Below are 11,100 nucleotides of genomic sequence, written 5' to 3'. Positions count from 1 at the left end.
TTTTAAAAATTTCTTCATTATTATGGTACTATTCAGTATTCTTCTCATACATTAATCAATGATGCTAATGTATCTTAATATAAATAATGAATTTTATTTAGTAATTAAATAAATTACCATAGAATTATTTTCAAAATACCTTATGATTTTACAACATTTATATTAGGAGTCATCAAGCTCTAAAATATTTTTCCTGAAGAGATCTGGCAAGATTTTATATAAATTTTGAGTAAATGCTTATTTTTGCCTTTTTTCTACTTTATTTCATATTCACACCACAATAATGACTCTTCTAATTTAAAATATAAACCATAGAGATTTCCTTAAAGGTGGCAGGGGAGGACTGGAACTGTCAAAGACAGAGTGACAGGTGGGGTTGGGAATAAGTGAACGGTCTTGACAGACTCAAAGTTGCTGGCAGCTTGGAACTGCACCTGGTAGGACAGTGGATGGATCTTGCAACTGTACACTTTGGACATAAACTGGTTAGTGGGCTGCTTGGGCCGGCATTCAGCATGCACCATGAAGAGCAATGTGAGGGAAACTGGTACCCAAGTAGGGGCCTTCTGTGGGGTGCTGCCTCGATGGTGTCTTAGGTGTGGAATTGTCCATGCACTTGGGGCAGTAGAGCTTCACCAGGGCCTCACCTGGGGTGTCAGAAAGGCTATTGGAAAGCATTGGCTTGTTCTCACAGTGCACGTGGGGCAGTAGCCGAACTCTCCCTGCTGGTACTTTTCCAACATCTGGGTGGTGCCATGGTTTGTGAGGATATAGGTGGTCCGGGTGAACCCATACAGCATCTTGGCTGACTGCTTAATCAGGGTTCTCTGGTTGGGGTTGTCTTCCAGCTCTTCATCAGGTTCCAGGTCCAAGATCATGTCTAGAGCTTGTCTACAGTGAGGCACCTGCTCATTGAGTTGACTGAGATTAAATTTGCCCTGGATGGAGTCTTCATCCACTTCACAGAAGAATTCATAGTCATGGAGTCCACAGAACCAGTATAAATAACACTTCCGGATGTTTAAATCATTTTTTTTAATTTGTCATTTATTTTTCCTTACTGATTTCCTGATGCTTCTTTGTCTCTGTAATTTTGCTTTCTTGAGTGATCATAAAAGTCTTTGAAAGTTAGGGGTCTTTTTTTTCTTTTGTTTTGCAAAGCATGCCATGATTAAAATGTGTTTCTACTTATTTTAATGAATTAATAAATAAAAATATAATGGGAATGATATTTTTAATTTCTATGTACTTTTAAGTGTTTATTGAACATAGTATCGGTAAAGACTAGTAACCACATCAAAAGAGTTCAGCTCAATGGATTGATTTCACATGTCAGAAGATACCTGCTTAGTCAGACTCAGATCAAAAACAGAATACCAATAACCTAGCACATTCTCATCTCAGTAAAAATTGTTCCACTTAACTGCTCTCATGACTTCTAAAACCAGAGATTCGTCCTGTCTTTTTTTGTACTTAGTATTGATAAATTATGCATTATGCACATTATAGACGATCAATTCCCATTGTGTGAGTATTCCACAATTTTTACGGCTTCTCCTATGAGTGGATATTTATGTGGGTAGCACCCAGTTTGGGCTTACAAATAATGCTATAATGAATATTCTAGTGCATGCCTTTCAGTGAACTTATGAATGCACTCCTGTTGGGTTTAGGTATATATATAGGACTGGAGCTGATTATCTTTGGAACTGTGTATCTTCAGCTTTTGTAAATACTGCAGTTTTTCAAACTGTCCTTATGTTTGAGGTTTTTTTTTCTATTGATACCATTTTTTTTTAGTACATCTCTATTGGAGTATAATTCCTTCACAATACCATGTTAGTTTCTGTTGCACAACAAAGCAAATCAGCCGTATGCATACACATGTCCCCATATCCCCTCCCTCTTAAGCCTCCCTCCCATCCTCCCTATCCCACCCTTCTAGGTCACCTCAAAGCACCGAGCTGATCTCCCTGTGCTATGCTGCTTCTTCCCACCAGCCAACTATTTTACATTCGGGAGTGTATATACATCAATGCTACTCTCACTTTGCCCCAGCTTCCCCCTCCCACCCCATGTCATCAAGTCCATTTTCTATGTCTACCTCTTTATTCCTGCCCTGCAACTAGGTTCATCAGTACCATTTTTTTTTTAGATTCCGTATATATGCATTAACATATGGTGACATACTTCACTCTGTATGACAGACTCTAGGTCCACCCACCTCACTACAAATAACTCAATTTAGTTCCTTTTTATGGCTGAGTAATATTCCATTGTATATATGTGCCACATCTTCTTTATCCATTCCTCTGTCGATGGACACTTAGGTTGGTTCCATGTCCTGGTTATTGTAAATAGTGCTGCAATGAACATTGGGGTGCATGTCTCTTTTTGAATTATGGTTCTCTCAGAGTATATGCCTAGTAGTGGGGTTGCTAGGTCATATGGTAGTTCTTTTTTTAGTTCTTTAAGGACCCTCCATACTGTTTTCCATAGTGGTTGGATCAATTTACATTCCCACCAACAGTGCAGGAGGGCTCCCTTTTCACCACACCCTTTCCAGCATTTATTGTTTCTAGATTTTTTGATAATGGCCATTCTGACGGGCATGAGGTGATACCTCATTGTAGTTTTGATTTGCATTTCTCTAATAATTAGTGATGTTGAGCATCTTTTCATGTGCCTTTTGGCCAACTGTATGTCTTCCTTGGTGAAATGTCTATTTAGGTCTTCTGCCCACTTTTTAACTGAATTGTTTGTTTTTTTGATATTGAGCTGCATGAGCTATTTGTATATTTTGGAGATTAATCCTTTGTCTGTTGTTTTATTTGCAAATATTTTCTCCCATTCAGAGGGTTGTCTTTTTGTCTTGTTTTTGGTTTCCTTTGTTGTGCAAAAGCTTTTAAGTTTAATTAAGTCCCATTTGTTTATTTTTGTTTTTATTTCTGTTACTCTAGGAGGTGGGTCAAAAAAGTTCTTCCTGTGGTTTATGTCAGAGTGTTTTTCCTATGTTTTCCTCCAAAAGTTTTATAGTGTCTGGTCTTACATTTAAGTCATTAATCCATTTGGAGTTTATTTTTGTGTATGGTGTTAGGTAGTGTTCTAATTTCATTCTTTTACATGTAGTTCTCCAGTTTTCCCAGCACCACTTTTTGAAGAGGGTGTCTTTTCTCCATTGTATGTTCTTGCCTCCTTTGTCATAAAACAGGTGTCCATATGTGCATGGATTTATCTCTGGTCATTCTGTCCTGTACCATTGATCTATATTTGTTTTTGTTCCAGTACCTTGCTGTCTTGATTACTGTAGCTTTGTGGTATAGTTTGAAGTTGGGGAGGCTAATTCCTCCAACTCCATTTTTTTTTCTCAAGATTGCTTTGGCTATTTAGGATCTTTTGTGTTTCCATATGAATTGTAAGATTTTTTGTTCCATTTCTGTGAAGAATGCCATTGGTAGTTTGATAGGGATTACACTGAATCTGTAGATTGCTTTAGGCTATATAGTCATTTTCACAATATTGATTCTTCCAATCCAAGAACATGGTATATTTCTCCATCTGTTTTTTGTCATCTTTGGTTTCTTTCATCAGTGTTTTATAGTTTTCTGAGTACAAGTCTTTTGCCTCCTTAGGCAGGTTTATTCCTAGGTATTTTATTCTTTTTGCTGCAATGGTAAATGGGAGTGTTTCCTTAATTTCTCTTTCTGATTTTTTGTTGGTGGTGTGTAGGAATGCCAGAGATTTCTGTGCATTAATTTTGTATCCTGCAACTTTATCAAACTCATTGATTAGTTCTAGTAGTTTCCTGGTGGTATCTTTAGGATTTTCTATGTATAGCATGATGTCATCAGCAAATAGTGACGGTTTTAATCCTTATTTTTCCAATTTGTATTCCTTTTATTTCTTTTTTTTCTCTGATTGCCATGGCTAAGACTTCCAAAACTATGTTGAATAAGAGTGGCGAGAGTGGACATCCTTCTCTTGTTCTTGATCCTAGTGGAAATGCTTTCAGTTTTTCACCATTGAGTATGATGCTTGCTGTGGGTTTGTCATATATGGACTTTATTATGTTGAGGTAGGTTCCCTCTATGCCCACTTTCTGGAGGGTTTTTATAATAAATTGATGTTGAATTTTGTCAGAAGTTTTTTCTGCATCTACTGAGATGATCATATTGTTTTTATTCCTTAAATTGTTAATGTGGTGTATCACATTGATTGATTTGCATATATTGAAGAATCCTTGCATCCCTGGGATAAATTCCACTTGATCATGGTGTGTGATCCTTTTAATGTGCTGTTGGATTCTGTTTGCTAGTGTTTTGTTCAGGATTTTTACATCTCTGTTCATCAGTGATATTGGCCTGTAGTTTTCATTTTTTGTGATACCTTTTTCTGGTTTTGGTATCAGGGTGTTGGTGGCTTTGTATAATGAATTTGGGAGTGTTTCTCCCTCAGCAATTTTTTAGAAGAGTTTGAGAAGGATTGGTGTTTGCTCTTCTCTAAATGTGCTCTTCTCTAAATGTTTGATAGAATTCGCGTGAGAAGCCATCTTGTCCTGGACATTTTTTTGTTGGAAGATTTTTAATTATGGTTTCAATTTCATTACTTGTGATAGGTCTGTTCATATTTTCTAATTCTTCCTGGTTCAGTCTTGGAAAATTGTACCTTTCAAAGAATTTGTCCATTTCTTCATGGTTGTCCATTTTATTGGCATATGGTTGTTTGTAGTAGTCTCTTATAATCCTTTGTATTTCTGCAGTGTCTGTTGTGATTTCTCCTTTTTCATTTCTAATTTTATTGATTTGTGTCCTCTCCTTCTTTTTCTTGATGATTCTTTCTAAGGGTTTATCAATTTTGTTTATCTTCTCAAAGAACCAGCTTTTAGTTTTATTGATCTTTGCTATTGTTTTCTTCATTTCTATTTCATTTATTTCTGCTCTGATCTTTATGATTTCTTTCCTTCCTCTGACTTTGGGTTTTCTTTGCTCTTCTTTCTTTAGTTGTCTTAAAAGTAACATTAGATTGTTTATGTGAGATTTTTCTTGTTTCTTGAGGTGAGATTGAATTGCTGTAAACTTCCCTCTTAGAACTGCTTTTGCTGTGATGCGTAGGTTTTGGGTCATTGTGTTTTCATTGTCATTTGTTTCTATGTATTTTTTATTTCTTCTTTGATTTCTTCAGTGATCTCTTGGTTATTTAGGAGCGCACTGTTTAAATTCCTTGTTTTTTTGTGTTTTTTACAGGTTTTTTCCTGTAATTGATTTCCAATCTCATAGTGTTGTGGTCAGAAAAAATGCTTAATAGGTTTCAATTTTCTTAAATTTACCAAGGCTTGATTTGTGACCCAAGATGTGATCTATCCTGGAGAATGTTCCATGAGTACTTGAGAATAAAGTGTATTCCATCACTCTTGGGTGGAATGTTCTATAAATATCAATTAGATCTATGTGGTCTATTATGTCATTTAAAGTTTGTGTTTCCTTATTAATTTTCTGTCTGGATAATCTGTCCATTGGTGTAAATGAGGTGTTAAAGTCCCCTACTATTCTTTTGTTACTGTCGATTTTTCCTTTCATGGTTGTTAGCATTTGCCTTATGTATTGAAGTGCTCCTATGTTGGGTGCATAAACATTTATAATTGTTATATCTTCTTTTTGGACTGATCCTTTGATTATTATGTAATGTCCCTCCTTATCTCTTGTAACAGTCTTTATTTTAAAGTCTATTTTATCTGATACAAGTATTGCTACTCCAGCTTTCTTTTGATTTCCATTTACATGGAATATCTATTTCCATCCCTTCACTTTCAGTCTGTATGTGTCCCTAGGACTGAATTAGGTCTCTTGTAGACAGCATATATATGGGTCTTTTTTTGTATCCATTCAGCCAGTCTGTGTCCTTTGGTTGCGACATTTAGTTTATTTACTTTCAAGGTTATTATCGATATGTATGTTCCTATTACCATTTTCTTAATTGTTTTTGGTTTGTTTTTGTGGGTCTTTTTCTTCTCTTTGTGTTTCCTGCTTAGGGAAGTTTCTTTAGCATTTGTTGTAAACTGTTTTCATGGTGCTGAATTCTCTTAGCTTTGGTTTGTCTGAAAAGTTTTTGACTTCTCCATCAAACCTGAATTAAATCCTTGCTGGGTACAGTAATCTTGGTTGTAGGTTTTTTTTCTTTCATCACTTTAAGTATATCCTGCCACTCCCTTCTAGCTTGCAGGGTTTCCACTGAAAAATCAGCTGATACCCTTACGGGAATTTCTTTGTATATTATTTTTTTGTTTTTCTCTTGCTGTTTTTAATATTTTTCTTTGCATTTAATTTTTGTTAATTTGATGAATATGTGTACTGGTGTATTTTTCCTAGGTTTTATCCTGTATTGGGACTCTCTGTGCTTCCCGGATTTGGGTGACTCTTTCCTTTCCCATGTTAAGGAAGTTTTCCACTATAATCTCTTCAAATATTTTCTCAGACCATTTGTTTTTCTCTTCTTCTGGGACGCCTATAATTTGAATGTTGGTGCATTTAGTATTGTCCCAGTGGCCTCTGAGATTGTCTTCAATTCTTTTCATTCTTTTTTTCTTTATTTTTCTCCTCAGCAGTTATTTCCACCATTTTGCCTTCCAGCTCACTTATTCGTTCTTCTGCTTCCGCTATTCTTTTACTGATTCCTTCTAGTGTATTTTTCATTTCAGTTATTGTGTTGTTCATCTCTGTTTGTTCTTTAGTTCTTCTAGGTCTTTGTTAAACACTTCTTGTATTTTCTCAATCTGTGCTTCCATTCTATTTCTGAGATTCTGAATCATCTTTGCTATCATTACTCTGAATTCTTTTTCAGGTAGATTGCCTATTTCCTTTTCATTTACTTGGTCTTGTAGGTTTTTACCTTGCTCCTTCAACTGTGACATATTTTTTTGCCATCTCATTTTTTTTTTTTTTTAATGAGTAGGTTGTGTTCCTCTTTTACTGGTTGTTTGGCCCGAGGCTTCCAACACTAGAGTTTGTAGACTATTGAGTAGAGATGGTCTTTGTGCTGAGATGAGGACCTCTGGGAGACCTCACTCTGAAGAATATTCCCTGGAGTCTGAGGTTCTCTGTTAGTCCAGTGGTTCAGACTCGGAGCTCCCATTGCAAGAGCTTCCGCCCGACCCCGAGGTCATGAATCAAGATCCCACAAGCCATGTGGGGCAGCAAAAAAAAGAGAAAAAAAAAGAAGAGTAACAAAGTAAAAATAAAATTAGACTAGGAAACTAACAGAATTATTAGAAAGAATGTAAAAATAAAAAGATATATGAATCAACAACTGGAGTGTACATCAGTACCCTATAGTAAAGAAGAGGAGGAGAGAAAAGGAAAAAAAAAAGGTGAGGGAGGGAAGGCCTTGACTGTGGAGAGTGAGACCTAAGCAAGGGTGAGGTTTGGGTGGTGTATGGGGCCGATGCTCAGGACCCACAAGGCTGGAAAACATCCGGAGGGCTGTGGGGGATGGGGCTTATACTCAAGGAACAGTAGGAACCCAGGCGTGCCACCCACCCCTGGTCTCAGAGGGTAGGGGTCCTCACCTGGGAGCCCAGCAGGGGCAGAGCAAATGCCCTCCTCTCCTCTCCTGCTCTTCTGGTCTGGGGTCTGGGAGGGTCCCTCCTGCCTGCCTCTCTGATCTCCCAGGCCTCTCTCCTATGTCCCCAGGACCAATATGGCAGGGGGAAAAGGGGGCCTTGGAGGGCAGGGGACCAGCCTGGGAGCTCAGCAGGCTCCCTGTGCCCAAGTGAGTAGGGTAATCACCCTCTGCTCCTCTCCTGATCCTCGTGGATGGCCCCTCCTTTCTGCCACTTCTGATCTCCCCAGCCTCCCTCTTATGTCCCCAGGACCCAGGCAGCCTGGATGGGGCTTTGAGGGGAGGGGGAATTGGCTTGGGAACTCAGCAAGCTCCCCAGCACAAGGGATGCCAATGCTGTCTGGGCTCCACTTCTCCCCCATCAGTCTGCCTACATCCTACTCGTTCACGCTGAGGTTCCTCCTGTCTCCTTGGGGGTCAGAGTCCCCTACCAGTGGCTGACAGGCACCCTAGTTGTGGGGAGAAGCTAACTCTGTGTGTTCCCACACCGCCATCTTGACTCCTCCCTTGTGCTTGAGTTTTGAGGTACATAATTTACTTTGATATTTATAAGAAATCTAAAAACTCAGCTTTTATTTTCCTATTTACACAAACTTTCAGAAATGTGTGTTTTAACTTCAAAATATTTTATCACATTTTGTTGTAATTACTAGTTTTATAACATTGTGGTAAGAAAATGTGATGTAAACCCTTATAATTTATCTGTTTTCAAGTGTGTTGCAATTTATTTTAAAATGTTCAAAGTATGTTGGAAAAATAGGAGACAGAAAGTGGATAGAGTGAGAACATAGTTACATAGAAAGAACAGTCTACAGTTTAGTAGTTAAATGACCTCAATTTCCTTTTTCTATTATCTTCTTGTTATGTTGAAATTTTTTCCTTTTTCATACTATCATTGATTTCTTATTAACTTCTTTTTTACCTTCTTATCATTTTTTTCTAACACTCAATGGTTTCAGACTAATCATATCCCTAATTTAGACTGGTATATTTGTAAATGTCAATTGACATTTCTTTCATTCTTCATCACTTTTTAAATAGTTTTTGTATATAATTTTTTTTTAACATTTTTATCAAACATTTGGGTAATTTGTTTCTCTCTGTGTACATGTAGTTATTGCATCTTTAAAACTCAGACTTTATACTTTTGCTTTTGATACAGGAATTTAACCAAAAAAAGGATTATTGCTGTGACATTTATAATCATATTAATGTTTCTTGTTGTCTTAGGGCCTCTAGTGTGGCTGTAATTTTTAGATTTTGTTTTTTACTTTTTTAGCAGTATTTTTTAATCTCACCTAAACCCATTTTTGCCTCATTATTCCTTTCTCATTCCAGCCTGTTCTTCCCATCTAATTAGTTATTGCTGTTTTATAGACATTATGTATTTTTATGTGATTATGACAACAAAAGTTTTCCTGAAATTCCTCCTAGGTCATTGAGTGTTTCTTTGACACATATGTACTGGGCTCCTATTTTCCAAAAATGATTCTAGGTCTTGGGGACTGATCAACTAGCAAGAAAAACTTGAGTTCTTACACTTGAGGAACTTGAATTCTGACAGGGGCAAGGGGGGCAATCAATAAAATATTTGGAAAATAAAAGAATAAACATAGTAGATAAAAATTCGTGTTATGAAAAAAATCTAACAGACCAAGAGTTTTCATAGTACATTGGGGCAGTTGATGTGGAGTGGTCAGGTGTGGCCTCTGTGAGGAATGAAATTGAAGGAGTAAGCCAGGCGATTATGTGGGGAAAGCCATTTCCAGACAAAGAAATATCCTGTGCAAAAGACTTAAGTCAGGTCTAGTATAAAATACATCTTCTCACCATTGGAAAAATATTACTTTCATGTACATTTGCATCTTTACACTGTCAAAGTATCATTATTTAGTTTAATACAGTCTTTGCTCCAATTATCACAAACAAATGTAGAAATGCATTACCTCTTCTTTGGATGAACTTAATCTGGATACTTTATCACAATATTTTAAGGTATATCATGAACTACAATTTGTTAATATAAAACTTAAAGAGCCAGTTAAAAAATATGAAGTTGATTTTTTATCATTAATTTAGAACAATTTTACATGCTTCCAATTAATTTAGAGATTACCAAAAAAGGGGCATTTAAAAAGCATTGATCTTCAGAAAATCTTTACTAAGTAATTATAAGCTCTTAAGATCACTTTCCTTTAGGGCTTCCCTGGTGGCACAGTGGTTGAGAGTCCGCCTGCCGATGCAGGCAACATGGGTTCATGCCACAGTCCAGGAAGATCCCACATGCCGCGGAGTGGCTAGGCCCATGAGCCATGGCCGCTGAGCCTGTGTGTCCAGAGCCTGTGCTCCACAACGGGAGAAGCTGCAACAGTGAGAGGCCTGCGTACTGCCAAAAAAAAAAAAAAAATCACTCTCCTTTGGAAAGGAAAGCATGTGTTCTTTTGTGTAATCCATCTTAAACTTTAAAGTTTTTCATTCTGGGCAAAAGAAGTTTGCTCAATATTTTCCAAAATAAATATTTCTAGATGCACAGTAAGTTAGCAAAAGACGAGAATTTGAGCTATGTAAATTTTGAAAATTTTAGTGGATTATGTTTGTCACTAATTTCTAGTACTGAATTCTCTCACTAGATCTTTTTAGAACTGTATTTAGTTTTTTGCTGTTGTTGTTTCTTTTTTTTTTTTTTTTTGCATATTGCCTTTATTTTGCAGAAAATGTTTTGCTCATTGTCTTTGGCTATTTTTTTCAGAAGAAAAATATTGCCATTGTATGTTTAACAATACAAGAGGCAATTACATATGCTCAAAATAAACACATTCTATTGGGCAGAACAGTGAAATTTCCATTGCAGTTAAAGTCTGTTGTCCGCAACTATGAATTTATTATTTTGTCCCTAACAGCTTAACTATAAGTATGATAGCTGTCACAAAAGGGACCTGAAAACTACTCTGAAGAAACAAGGAATGCAATTGAAAGTATGCTTTTTATTTCACTAAATAAGACGAGTTGAGTTTATTAATTCTAGTGTGTCAAATCTTCTATATTCTGTAAGAGACACAAAAAAATGTTTCTGGATCTTAGTAAACAAAATTTTATTATGATCAAGTAATGGTGATTTAACAGTCCAACTGAGTTTTGTTTCCATACTTAAATTCATCTGTAGCATATAAACACAACATAGGACTACACTTGTGTTGCAGATGATGGGTGGGGTTATTTTTTCGATGAACAACAGGACATATATTCCTTTTCATATTTTAAAGTGAAGTTAATAAGATTTTTTTTTCTTTCTTGACCTATGAGACTGTCATTTTGTATCTAGATCAAATCCTGAGTAAAACTGGTAGACATAAAAAAAATAGTGTATATTTTAAGAAAAGGCTTTGGTTTACATGGAAGGTGGTGACAGGGATATCCATGAGGTTATGAGGCCAAGGTGTGATATTGGCTGTCAGGAATATCTGTGGCCACGACATGGTTCTTATA

The 11,100-nt window shown here is 36.5% G+C and overlaps 1 pseudogene; it reads right to left on the bottom strand.

Moving 5' to 3' along the window:
* Window positions 1–323: 323 nt before the first annotated feature.
* LOC132529988 (casein kinase II subunit beta-like) lies at window positions 324–11,090 on the bottom strand (annotated as a pseudogene).
* Window positions 11,091–11,100: the final 10 nt, after the last annotated feature.

Source organism: Lagenorhynchus albirostris, chromosome 11 (genome assembly GCF_949774975.1).
Source record: "Lagenorhynchus albirostris chromosome 11, mLagAlb1.1, whole genome shotgun sequence".
In the NCBI taxonomy this organism is placed as follows: Eukaryota; Metazoa; Chordata; class Mammalia; order Artiodactyla; family Delphinidae; genus Lagenorhynchus; species Lagenorhynchus albirostris.
The sequence above is the reverse complement of the archived record's forward strand: the minus strand, read 5'-3'. Positions and strand labels throughout refer to the sequence as shown.